General features: G+C 35.2%; 1 protein-coding gene across 2 annotated transcripts in view; it reads left to right on the forward strand.

The window, feature by feature from the left end:
- bin3 (bridging integrator 3) overlaps positions 1–14,652 on the forward strand; it is a 266,316-nt gene that overhangs the window by 123,601 nt on the left and 128,063 nt on the right. The gene's annotated exons all lie outside the window — the stretch shown is intronic.

Raw genomic sequence — 14,652 nt, forward strand, 5'->3', positions numbered from 1 at the left:
ACTTTAAATAACGCAGATGAAATAAGAAACCTGACTTGTATACAGTTTCTATCTGTCAAGCTGATTTTGTACTTTTTGTTCAAAGTATTTTGAATGCATTCTTACAAAATGCTCTTTGATGGTAATAGATTTATCAGCTAGTTACAAATCATTTGTTCTCCTGCTATGGTGCTACTTGCCTGATGATTGGGTTTGTCTCCATCTTTACTGCCAGGAGATTTTTTTTTTCTTGGATCCTGTGATTCCCTGTGCAGTCAATGACATTCATTAAAAATAACATCTATATTATTTTTCTTGTATAAATTTATTTATTTATTTATTTCACCCCCACAATGTTGTTTGGATTTACTGTGGAACACTTATTGCTAAGTTCATGTGGTATGAAACAAATGGTTATTTAAGTTGTGAAATAAAATTGACCATTCACTTCAATTAGTAATACGTAATTTAAAAAATCATAACCTAGTCAGGAAGAAATTGTATTTTTGTGTTTAAACTGTATTTGGAATAATGAAATACATGCTTAATATGTATAGTTTGCTTTTTGTTTTCATGAAAACACACTGCTTATCTTTTATTGCTTTTTGTGCAGACCAAGTAGCAGATTTGTAGTACTCTTGTTTTTTCCAAACATTCAACTAAAAATTTATGTGAACCATGAAAATTGTAAAACTGAGATATCATTAGTGAATCTCTGAAATTTCGCAGAGAATGAACATGGCCCTTTACTTTTCTCATTCTGCAGTCATGGGTGTGTGAAAATAACTCTTTTTGGCTCTCTATATTGGAGAACCATGTATAATTTTTATCTTCCAATTCATATGTCAGCACAGGAATCGCAGCATTGTTATACATTCTGAATTTGCTGATAAAGCACCATTACCCGTTTCTTTATAGTCTTTCTAGTCACAATAGACATTATTGCCATGGAGTAAATGTCTGTGAAATGATCAATTTACCATTGTTGTCTTGGTATGGAAATGATGTTAAAATTACTTTGCTAAATGTCTGTTTCTTAAACAAGAAGGCCGAAGTTGTTACACAACTGACAAATTTGTGAATATTATGTATATTACTAAGCATGACAGTGATAAAATACATTTTTCTTAAGTCCTCCATCTGGTTACTCCAATTTAAGAAAACAATGTATTTCTGGTCATAGTGGTTATGCTATTAATATTTCATAAGGAGTTTCTAAGTAAGGAAATTTTCAGTGATACTGTCACATCATTTGACTAGCTGTTTTTTAAAATTGTGTGTAACATCTCCAGTATTTTTCTTTATTATTATACATCTTTGTCCTATGTTTTTATTTTGTTGTTTTAATCCATGTAATCAGTAGTGCTGGGTGATTTTCATTTTGATTCTGATGATTGTACTTTTAGAGCAAATTTTTTCATCATTGTTAGAGTGTTTTGACCTTTGTGCTAATATTGCCACACGTGCTCTAGAATATATCCTAGACTTAATCCATAGCTGCAGAGCAGAATGTCACAAACATTTTTGACAAGAATAGATAAAATAGATCACAAGATCATTTAATTTGAAGCTTATTTCTCCTGCCTTTGATATAAAAGGGCGATCTTTTTTTTAGAAATATTGAATCAATAAATTTATCTGACGTTATGGCAGTGATCTTAATGGAAGCCCTGTCCTAGGGTGTTCTACTCTTACATCTTGTGAATTAGTAACAAAAAATAATACCTTAGTATAATATGTTAAAAAAAAAAATGCAAATTTTAAAATAGTGCAGTACCAGCATTTGAGCATTTTGATTGCTTCAACACTATTGAGACCTCACAGTGGACTCCAATTGTTTCAACCTGATTGGGATTTCACGTCTCTCAAGAGGGCAGCGGCATGTAGTGTGGAAATAAAACCACAGTCTTCAAAATGAACATGACTTCATGAGGACCAAAAAATCCATCCTAAATTCTCATTTCCATTCCTCCTCCCTTTTTGCTTTGAGGTGATCAAGACTTCACGGGACTTTTGCCTTGACACTATCAGGGCTTCATGGCTTTTAAGAAGGGAGCACTAAGTACCAGTACTAAGGTTTGAAAGCTGGTATTAATACCAAAGTCAAATAGTTTAGCACCAGTCTAACCCTAAATCTCATATAATTATTTTTGTTCATTCCTCTGCTTAGTATAGTCCAAACATTTTTTCCTTAAGAAACCTAAGGGATGCCAGTTGAGGTACATAGTGAGGCGTTTACAGTACATCAGAAAATATTTAGAAAAGCACTGAGCACCCCAAGCACCTGTTATATTACAGAGCTAATTTTATCTTGTGTAGGAATCTCTTTTATCATCATTAATAAACTTAGTGAAAGTCTAAAATTCTATTTCTTATATGTGAATGTTACTCTAAATTTCTGTAGTTATTTATAAATAAGAGTGCTGCTCTTATTTTCCAACTACATGTCTAGCCTTGGTAAATGTTGATTACTCTGAAGTTCATCGGTCATCTTCTCCAGCGTCCTCTTCTGTTAGTAAACATTTCACTAGTTTTTTCTGTCTATACTTGTTAATATAGTTCAAGTTAATATGAGAGTAAGAGTTGTAAGTAGGGTTTTTGAGTTGTAAACATTTTTTCTGTGTACTGTTTGCCTACCTTGTTGATAAAACAATGTATTCCATTTCACTGTCCTCTCATTGTGAATGCAGTTAACAATTTCCCTTCCTCTGAATTTGTATAATCATTTTTTGAAAAGTGCAGCTTTTAGAACTTTTCTTTTAAAGAAAGAAGGGATTGATCCCAAAAATTAATCAAATTTCTCAAAAGCCTAAGAACACATATTTGAACAGCTGCAGACTTGTGCACACCTATATGATAAATTTGCACAACAGCAGTGTGTTTTTTTTTTGCTCTGTTTACAGCACTGACTTGTTTTGTTAGACTGCAGTGCTGCCTTTAACATAATTTTTCATAATTTAGTGCTTGAATGCTTGAAGTAACTTTTATCAATTTCTGGCACTATTTTAGATTGGTTTATAAACTTTTATCTTATAGACAACAGTTTGTTGCACTGGGTTCCAATAAATCTTCCATGATACCTAGTACTCAGGGTGTGCCACAAGGCTCAGTTTTGGGGTCTCTTCTTTGTAATATTTATGCAGTTCCTTTATGCAGTACTATTATTGTGCATATTCTGGACTATCGTCATTATGTCCACAACACTGAGATCTGCGTAAAAATATTTTTTTTAGTCTCAGCTCCTGCTCTTACTATCGGCCTGCAGGATAGGTTACGTCTGGCATATAACATTTTATAACTAAACAGTGACAAAAACGTAAATATTGTTAATTAAAAATGTCTTATTTGTCTAAGTTGGATCGTTTGTATCTTTGTCCAGAATCATTCTTTAATTAGAAGTCTGGGTATTATATTTGAGTCCTCTTTGTAATTTGTTCCACATGTTTACAATTTAGTGAATGCATCCTTCTTATATATAACTTATATATAGCTTCTCTTAGACCAACTTTGAATATTTCAGATGCAAGTTGTGTTTAATTCCTGTTTTAAGGTATTTAGGCAAGACTACTGCAATGCCTTATTGTATGGACTTCAGTTTTTAAATAAACTGTAGTATGTCCAGAACTCTGCTGCTTGAGTTCTGACTCACACTCTTGGGAACACATCACACCAACTTTGGCTGATAAATATATTACAAATTTAGTACAAAATACTCCTGCTGATTTAATAAATCCTTGCATGCCCAAGCACCATCCTACTTCTCTGACTTTTTACTGCTTTAAGTTCCTTCCCGCCAACCATGATCCTTTCAAGCTGGTCCTTTACTTCAGTGATTCTCAACTATCAGTCCTGGGGGATCCTCTGTGGCTGCAGGTTTATGTCCCTGACCTGTTATTCTTTGAAATGGACTCCTACCTTAATTAAGCAAGTCTTTATTTCCCAGTTTCTATGCTTTTTACAACCATTTGGAAGTTATAAACTGGTTATGGTATATTTTTTACTGAATAAAGCAGGAATTTATATGTGTTAGATGGGTGAAAAATATTTATTTTTCCTTTATTATTTTTAATATTCTGGGTATTTAGACACTTATTTACTAATGAGCACAGAAGTGAGTTGCATTGAAGTAAATGATCGTTTTAGAGCCGTTTTTGTGGGTGTGTGCTCTGCTCAACATGAATATTCTGTATTGAGATACAATTAAGAAAGCAAACTTCACTGAAAAAGTTCATTAAAAAAACAAAGTAAGCAATCAAAGATACAAAAAACTGCAAATATGTCTTAATTTCTAATAAGTATAAATCTAACACTACTGCAGTTTTCTAAAAGCAAAATAAATAGAAAAACAGGTTAGGTAATTAAGCACTGAAATCAATTAAAGGTAGCAATAGCTGACTGAGTGAGAAACTGGATGGAACTTTAACCTGTAGTCAGAAATTTGAGAAGCACTGGTCTACTTGTTGTATGTTAAGTTTAAGGGCACTACTGTGGATAACAAACCCTGGGATGTCCTCTCCCAGCGTCTTCTTGAAGTTAAACCATTGCTGACTTTTAAAAGTTGAATTAAAATGTATTAAATATAGCATATTTGTAAATTGCTTTTAATATGTTATCAAACTCCTATCTATAATTCTAAACAAACTTCGTAACCAGGTAGATCAGCAATTCAAGACAATCAATCCCAATAGCTAGTTAGTAATTATTGACCTTAATACTAGAATCCCTGAAGCTTACGAAAATATTCATAATGCCAGGCCATCTTAAATTCCTTCGCACCTCGTCATCAAAATCTTCATTTAGCAAATGTGTCAGCAAGCAGCCTGCTATCCCACCCCCCAGCGAGGCAGCTGAAGTCAAGTCAGACACAAAATTCTCTGAGCTGAAGTCTGTTTATCTGGGAATAAGGTGTCTGGAATTGTATAGGGTAAATAATATATCGTTATTTGGAATACATACACTGCATGTGTGTTCTCTGTCTACAACAATCTGTGTAAATATAGGATGACAGGAAATGCGAGGCAAATGTGAAGAACTTTTTTCATGTTACAGTGGTGTGAAAAACTATTTGCCCCCTTCCTGATTTCTTTTTTTTTTGCATGTTTGTCACACAAAATGTTTCTGATCATCAAACACATTTAACCATTAGTCAAATATAACACAAGTAAACACAAAATGCAGTTTTTAAATGATGGTGTTTATTATTTAGGGAGAAAAAAAATCCAAACCTACATGGCCGTGTGTGAAAAAGTAATTGCCCCCTTGTTAAAAAATAACCTAACTGTGGTGTATCACACCTGAGTTCAATTTCCGTAGCCACCCCCAGGCCTGATTACTGCCACACCTGTTTCAATCAAGAAATCACTTAAATAGGAGCTGCCTGACACAGAGAAGTAGACCAAAAGCACCTCAAAAGATAGACATCATGCCAAGATCCAAAGAAATTCAGGAACAAATGAGAACAGAAGTAATTGAGATCTATCAGTCTGGTAAAGGTTATAAAGCCATTTCTAAAGCTTTGGGACTCCAGCGAACCACAGTGAGAGCCATTATCCACAAATGGCAAAAACATGGAACAGTGGTGAACCTTCCCAGGAGTGGCCGGCCGACCAAAATTACCCCCAAGAGCGCAGAGACGACTTATCCGAGAGGTCACAAAAGACCCCAGGACAACGTCTAAAGAACTGCAGGCCTCACTTGCCTCAATTAAGGTCAGTGTTCACGACTCCACCATAAGAAAGAGACTGGGCAAAAACGGCCTGCATGGCAGATTTCCAAGACGCAAACCACTGTTAAGCAAAAAGAACATTAGGGCTCGTCTCAATTTTGCTAAGAAACATCTCAATGATTGCCAAGTCTTTTGGGAAAATACCTTGTGGACTGATTAGTCAAAAGTTGAACTTTTTGGAAGGCAAATGTCCCGTTACATCTGGCGTAAAAGGAACACAGCATTTCAGAAAAAGAACATCATACCAACAGTAAAATATGGTGGTGGTAGTGTGATGGTCTGGGGTTGTTTTGCTGGTTTAGGACCTGGAAGGCTTGCTGTGATAGATGGAACCATGAATTCTACTGTCTACCAAAAAATCCTGAAGGAGAATGTCCGGCCATCTGTTCATCAACTCAAGCTGAAGCGATCTTGGGTGCTGCAACAGGACAATGACCCAAAACACACCAGCAAATCCACCTCTGAATGGCTGAAGAAAAACAAAATGAAGACTTTTGGAGTGGCCTAGTCAAAGTCCTGACCTGAATCCAATTGAGATGCTATGGCATGACCTTAAAAAGGCGGTTCATGCTAGAAAACCCTCAAATAAAGCTGAATTACAACAATTTTGCAAAGATGAGTGGGCCAAAATTCCTCCAGAGCGCTGTAAAAGACTCATTGCAAGTTATCGCAAACGCTTGATTGCAGTTATTGCTGCTAAGGGTGGCCCAACCAGTTATTAGGTTCAGGGGGCAATTACTTTTTCACACAGGGCCATGTAGGTTTGGATTTTTTTTTCTCCCTAAATAATAAAAACCATCATTTAAAAACTGCATTTTGTGTTTACTTGTGTTATATTTGACTAATGGTTAAATGTGTTTGATGATCAGAAACATTTTGTGCGACAAACATGCAAAAGAATAAGAAATCAGGAAGGGGGCAAATAGTTTTTCCACACCACTGTATAGATATAATTGACAAAGTGTTGATGTGAAGTGTATAATGTGTGAAGACTGAAGTCCAAATATCAAATAAACACTTTCACAAACGGTATAACAAAACAATTGCTCTTTTATTCAAGAATATAACCATAGAAAAAAGAAATGGCTCAATTGACATGTTGCTGGCAATGTGTAAAAACTGAAGGACAAATATCAATCGATACAAAGTAGACACGTTAACTTGGCTGATGTAGAGGTAAAGACTGCTGCCTCATAATCGAGGTTGCGGGTTCAGTCCCGGGTCCTCCTTGCATTTACCGTTTTCAGTGAGTAGTTGTTATTCTTACTATTATATAATAAAAACATACATTTGATAAAAGCAGACACACTTACGCAGCTCAACCATTTCTCAATAGTGTCTTGTTGAGCAAACAGATGCCACAGTGTCTATGGTGGATGTTACTTTTCCTCGCACATGGACATTCACATCAACATGTCATTTGAAAGATTTTTTAATTCTAGAATTCAGGAATAAAACTAAATAAAAAAAAAAATCATTCCAATTAAGTTATTCAAGAATAAAATTGAATAAAAAATAATTCAAATTCACTTATTCAGGAATCCAAGAATAAAACTGAATAATAAAAAAAACAAAAAAAAACGTTCAAATGACATGTTGATATGAATGATTGTGTGTGAGGAAAAGTAACCTCTTTTAGAAGTACTGTAAATTTACACAGGATGTTACAGACTCGCATCAAAAGTAGGTTATTTAATGTTTGTTATATGATAATAATAATAGCAGCACTCTACTATTACCTCACCATTGCTAAATGGTAGCTTATCCACTGCACCATCTGCGCAGATCTGTAACAACTGTTTGAAAATGAAATGCGGAGACGCACGCGTATGTGAATGTCTTACATTTTGTACTGACTGATAGTTGGGCTTCAGCAATGGGTCAGTTGTGCATTTTCTTTTTCTTTTGTTTTAGTCTTGAATAAAAGCTTACTTTATTTGTTACACTTTTTGTGAAAGTGTTTCTTAGATATTTAGGCTTCACACATCCTACACTTTACGTCAAAATTATGTCGTAATTACTATAACATATGAAAGCATTTTCTGTTTTAGTCATGTGTTCAGAATTTCTTGCCTTGCGTTTCCTGTCATTTTATATTTATACACATCGTAGAAATGGAACACACAACAAAAGTATGTATTTCAAATAACGATATTTCTTTACCTATATAATTCCTTACAAACAAATGCAATGCCACATACACACTTCAACACAGACTTCATGCCTTCATCTTACTGAATGGGGGGTGGGGGGTGTAGCAAGCTGCTTTCTGCTAAACCACACATTTACAAAACAAAAGCGGGCTATTAGCACAGTGATAAGGAGCTACAAGTGTCTTGGCATATGTCAGGAACAACGAAAAAATTCGTAAGCTTCAGGGATTCTAGTGCTAAATTACCTGTGATCTTGCTGTCATTGATTTTTTGTAATTGATTTAATTCCTGATTACTTTTATGAAGATCAAGGCATAATAATTAGCAAACTGGGAAAGAAGAGAACAGTAAATGAAGTGCTACTGAAATATCTTTTTATGCACCCTTTTTAAAAGCTTTTTTTTAAAAAAGGATTTAAGTAGTTTGTAGTGTGTGCTGTTCTTTAACATAAAAGTTCTTGGAGATTGTACAGCGTATGCTTTCTTACGGGCAGTATGTTTTTGGGGAAGAATGTTACAGGTTCAGGATTAAATGCTTTACACTCTGTGTCCTTGTAAATGTGTTCAAGCAGCTGGAATACATGGAATCTTTGTAGCCATCAATATATCCCTGGTACTTATTAATAATCTAAATGTCATTATGGTGTGTATGTTATTACACAAGTAGTTACGCTTAAAACTCGAAAACTTCTAAATAAGAGTTTAAATAAAAGTAACTTAATCATATAGCAAGTCCCTATTTCATGAAGTCTGACACCAGTTAGACCAGACATCAGACATTATTTAATTCAACCAGTTCTGCTGTGTAGAGCTTGTCTCATCTTTGGGACAATAAAGATTTTTTGATGTTTCAAAAGAAAACAACAGTAATACAAATTAAAAATAGGTTATATGCATCAGCAAATTAGATACAAGAAAAAAAGCATGAAAAGACTAAAGAAGTGTATAAATCTGTACCTCATTAAAACACCCACTTGTTTTGAAATCTGGAGGAGGTTATGAATTTGTCAGCCCACGTAGAGGGGATGCCATCCTTGGCAATTCTTGCAGCTTAAAGCTTGATTGTACAACAAAACAGATAGTTGTTTGTAAGCACTGTCTTTTTACTGCTGCTTCTGAATAGTGCAACTAAATAAGGAGGTCTTAACTTTTTTATTTTGAGTTTATGGATTTACGTGAAAGGAAACAAAAGTACAAATATAGTTTATTTTGAAAGCAAAATAAACAGAACCTAATTTAGTAAATGCCCTTTTTATTTTATTCTGTTTTGTCTATAGCCCTATGCTTCTGCTTTAAATAAATGAAATCATGTTATTGATTGAATCTGAAGAGATGCTGTCTTTTTCATTTTGTATAATTTATCCTTTTTCTTTTGGTCATATTCTAATTGTTGCAATTAAAGTTTTCTAGTGATCTGCCCTTTCTGATTTAAACACTTCAGGATATTTACTGTTTCTCTGTTTGTGGTTTCCTCCGGTACTGTACAAGGTTTGGGGTTGCTGTCTGTTTGCATGGTGCTGCTGTGTCTGAATTAGAAAACATAAAAAGGGATTTAGAAGTTTGTAAACTGTGAGTGACGTATTCCAAACAAAAGTATCCAGACTGCTCCTATTCCTTCCTCTGGTCTCTCTAATGTCACAGGCGGCTGCTAGCCATATACTAAGTCTGGTGTGCGACAGACAATTATAGTGGAAGTGGTTTCTCCAGATTGCACCCACTCAAGAGTACTATCCCACACACAGGCTATGTTTCTGTGTGTACTAGGCAGGTACACTGGCACCATTCATTCATAGTTTTTGAGTAGCTTTAGACACACCCTGAAAGGAAGAAGAAAGTTAAAAAGCAGCAATTTATCATTAGTTACTCACCATAGTAAATATTTTGTTCTATAGTGTTTCTTAGGATGTAGTCCAGGCAAAAAATTGGTTGGCTCATTTCTGTTTATAGGACTTTTTGTTGATGTGATAACTCCGAGTTTTTAATTTTTAAAGCAGTTTTTTAACTGCTTAAGTTAAATAAAATGTATATCCCTGGTAGTTTAAAAAATAGCTTTAAAGTCAAATGTTGATAATGTAATCTGTATACTATACATATAAGCATGACACCTGAAGTGAAAGTGTTGGCTTAAAGCTTTGGGTCATTGTTTATTTAGAGTTGCTTCCCAGCGTAACTGAAATCCCATGCACTAACATATTAGTATGTGGATTAATTAATTAGTGATTTCATTGTTCATTTTTTTTATAAGCAAAGATGTAGAATTTGTAAATACAGTTTAGTTTTTCGTGAATAAATGTTATTAAATAAAGGAAGAATGTAAGTGTTTTGATTGTGGGTTGCCTTCTAAATAATAAATGAAACATTTATATAACCATACCAGTAACCATTGATTTTTTTTTTTTACCAGTCAATTAATGACATGTATATGCAGAAATGCAGTACATGTACACAGTTGTAGCTAAATATAGTAACAATCGAATAGCATCATAATGTATCAGGCAAATATAAAAAAGAAAAAAAATGTTTTTTTAATTAAAGATAGTGTACAAAGTGTTAATGCGAGGTTGCAAAAGAGCAGGCATTGGTGGGAGATGCAAAAAAGAGACACTGTGTGTAGTAAAACAAATCCTAACAGGCTGTAGTACTAGCCTAGGCTAGAAGCAAAGGCATAAATGTCTCATGATTGATGCCATGAAAAGTCAAGCAAAATGACACCTTTTATAGGCTAAATAAAAAGATTACAGTATGCCAGCTTTTGAGGCAACTCAGGCCCCTTCTTCAGGCAAGATGTGAACAACCGTTGCCACAAAGACTTACTTGATTCAAAGGCTCATTAGAAGAAAGTATTTACCTAAACCATTCAACTACTAATGAGCACCAAAAATCACCACAATGCCGTAAATGTGAATAAAAATTAGCACAAAGAATCTTGCAGGACTGCCCAAACACCATATGCAAAAACACATAAAGTATCAAGTATGTACAGTTTCATAAATATTTGGACAGAGACAAATTTTTTCTAATTTTGGTTCTGTACATCACCACAATGAATTTTAAATGAAACAACTCAGATGCAGTTGAAGTGCAGACTTTCAGCTTTAACTTAGTGGGGTGAACAAAACGATTGCATAAAAATGTGAGGCAACTAAAGCATTTTTTGAACACAATCCCTTCATTTCAGGGGCTCAAAAGTAATTGGAAAATTGACTCAAAGTCTATTTCATGGGCAGGTGTGGGCAAGTCCGTCATTATGTCATTATCAATTAAGCAGATAAAAGGCCTGGAGTTGATTTGAGGTGTGGTGTCTTGCATGTGGAAGATTTTGCTGTGAAGAAACAGCATGCGGTCAAAGGAGCTCTCCATGCAGGTGGAAGAAGCCATCATTAAGCTGCGAAAACAGAAAAAACCCATCCAAGAAATTGCTACAATATTACGAGTGGCAGAATCTACAGTTTGGTACATCCTGAGAAAGAAAGCAAGCACTGGTGAACTCAGCAACGCAAAAAGACCTGGATGTCCACGGAAGACAACAGTGGTGGATGATGGCAGAATCATTTCCATGGTGAAGAGAAACCCCTTCACAACAGCCAACCAAGTGAACAACACTCTCCAGGGGGTAGGCGTATGATATCCAAGTCTACCATAAAGAGAAGGACTGCATGAAAGTAAATACAGAGGGTGCACTGCAAGGTGCAAGCCACTCATAAGCCTCAAGAATAGAAAGGCTAGATTGGACTTTGCTAAAGAACATCTAAAAAAGCCAGCACAGTTCTGGAAAAACATTCTTTGGACAGATGAAACCAAGATCAACCTCTACCAGAATGATGGCAAGAAAAAAGTTTGGAGAAGGCGTGGAACAGCTCATTATCCAAAGTATACCGCATCATCTGTAAAACACGGTGGAGGCAGTGTGATGGCTTGGGCATGCATGGCTGCCAGTGGCACTGGGACACTAGTGTTTATTGATGATGTGACACAGGACAGAAGCAGCCGAATGAATTCTGAGGTGTTCAGTCAAATTGATTGGGCGGCGTTTCATGATACAGATGGACAGTGACCCAAGACGTACAGCAACCCAGGAGTTTATTAAAGCAAAAAAGTGGAAAATTCTTGAATGGCCAGGTCAGTCACCTGATCTTAACCCAATTGAGCATGCATTTCACTTGTTGAAGACTAAACTTCAGACAGAAAGGCCCACAAACAAACAGCAACTGAAAGCCGCTGCAGTAAAGGCCTGGCAGAGTATTAAAAAGGAGGAAACCCAACATCTGGTTATGTCCATGAGTTCAAGACTTCAGGCTGTCATTGCCAGCAAAGGGTTTTCAACCAAGTGTTAGAAATGAACATTTTATTTCCAGTTATTTAATTTGTCCAATTACTTTTGAGCCCCTGAAATGAAGGGATTGTGTTTAAAAAAAATGCTTTAGTTGCCTCACATTTTTATGCAATCGTTTTGTTCACCCCACTGAATTAAAGCTGAAAGTCTGCACTTCAACTGCATCTGAGTTGTTTCATTTAAAATTCATTGTGGTAATGTACAGAACCAAAATTAGAAAAAAGTTGTCTCTGTCCAAATATTTATGGACCTAACTGTACATTAATACATGTTTTTAGAGTATTTTAGACCTCCTTAAAATTATTTTCTGAACATATTTCATTGTAAATTCCATGAGAATGCATGTGAGAGTCAATGTGCAAATTGGAATTCATAATACCTGAGTGATATGAAGAAATTCTTATACTGTACATTCTCAAATTGAAAGAAAATATCACCCCTGGCACATTGTACAGAGAGCATATTTTCAGAGATTAGCTGCCCTTTTTCACTCAAGAATCTTCCAGGGAGCTTGAAGGCTGTCACTTGCACTTCTCCACAATTCATCATTTTCTCTATGATGTTCAATTAACAGGGGATTTGAGCAGAAGTATGTAAGTGTAATAAACTCCACTCTTGTTTCCATGCAAGCACCTTTAGTGAATGAACACATTGATATGAAAAGGTAACACAAACATTCAATAAACTTTCAAACTGTCTGTGATGATAATATTACCCTACTGAATTTGGTAGTGAATGTGCTTGCCCAGCTTCATGCATACAGTATATTCTAAGGAACAACCACACAGCAAATCATCTTAAGGCAGGAGCTGTCAGAAATGGCTGGTGTCTTGGTGAGAGGTCTGGTATATACAGGAGATGAAAGTTTATGATGAGAACATTACCTGACTTTGACATCTTTTGTACAGGTGATTGTGGTCATCTGCTAAACACATACCAGCTAATCCAACTGGTTCAATCCCAGTCTGTGCAAGATATGTGCTATAACACAACCCCATTGCAAAGAAAGTCTGTTGTTGTATGCAGTTGGAATGTCAAATGGCTGATGGCAATGCTTAGACACGTGAAGTAAGAGACTACTTTATTAGAATGATATGACATATGGTATTGGCTTGCTGTATGCTTCATAATTTGGCCTTAAGGCATGTTTTAAAATAGACTATCAACAGTTCAGATCCAATAAAGTAGTAGAAGATGAATTACTATTACTACTACTACTTGCACACCAGCAAAATTCAACAGCTGTCCAAAGAAAGCAAAAGTTAGTACACGTAATTTCAGTAGGGTATGTGAGCATGTTCGATAAGTATGTAATTTTATAGGTAGTGCATTAGAGAAAGTAAATATTAATTTATTTGTTGTTGAATATGTTAAAAAAGACTGCTGAAAGTATTTTTACTAACAAGGAGGACCTGACTAATCTCCCTAAGCTCCTTGACAATCTGTTTGATCAGTTTAATTTCTCTTTTTGCAGTTTTAAGACTCCATCAATTATGACCCTCCTGAGCACTTAAGCAGACGTTATTTGATGCACTGGAGGAAATTTGGCATGTGTAATGTGTTATGTTGCGTTGTTGTTTTCCCAGATCCTTCAGACCTAGGAGGTTACGTTTGATCTGTGTAAATAAAACAAAGGGATTACTGCGTCTTCTATAGTCTTGTTTTCAATTATTTATTGTAACTTGATACATTGCTGCAAACATCAGCCATTCCTTCAGAATTAGTCACATTTCTTTCTAAGCTTCCTTTCAGATACTGCCACTTCTTTAAAAACAGTGATAAATGCCTTGTACTGCACAGTGGCCAATAATTTCTGGCATTACCCAATTCTCCAGGGAAGATCTTCTGCGCACTATTCCTCTATTGTGCCTTCATGCTTACCTTTTGGGCAAAGATGCATTATTTTGATTTGTTTCTCAAAATCACCCCATTTTTACATTACCTGTGTCATTTTGAGACTAAATATCATTTGGTGAGAAATTTTTTTTTCTTGCTTTGATTTTGGTATTTACTCTCCATTCTTAACAGAGTTAACCATAGGTATTTCTTATCATTTAGGTGGGATTATATTCTGCCATAGAGTGATATTTTAGATAATTTCTTGTGCATAGACAGCATTCAGATGTACACAAATTTAAAATGATTTGTAACTGGACTAAATATGCACACTTAGTTTAAAAAAAAAAAAAAAAAAAAAAAGTTAGTTTGGGAATTGATGCAGGTCACCTGAAGTTTGCAATAGCAGCCTTAGCCATTGCAGTATAATTCTGCCATACAAAGTCACAAAATCAGAATGAATAATTTTGTTTCCCATTCTGATGGCACCTATTCTTTCAGTCATTATATACTTTTTGCAAAAGAGATGATTTTCTTTAGTAGCCTTATAAATCAGCCTAGCAAATAGCAAGATAATAATATTTTGATGCTTTATGGTAGTTTATCACATCCCGCATCGATTATTGT

Source organism: Erpetoichthys calabaricus, chromosome 1 (genome assembly GCF_900747795.2).
Source record: "Erpetoichthys calabaricus chromosome 1, fErpCal1.3, whole genome shotgun sequence".
NCBI lineage: Eukaryota > Metazoa > Chordata > Cladistia > Polypteriformes > Polypteridae > Erpetoichthys > Erpetoichthys calabaricus.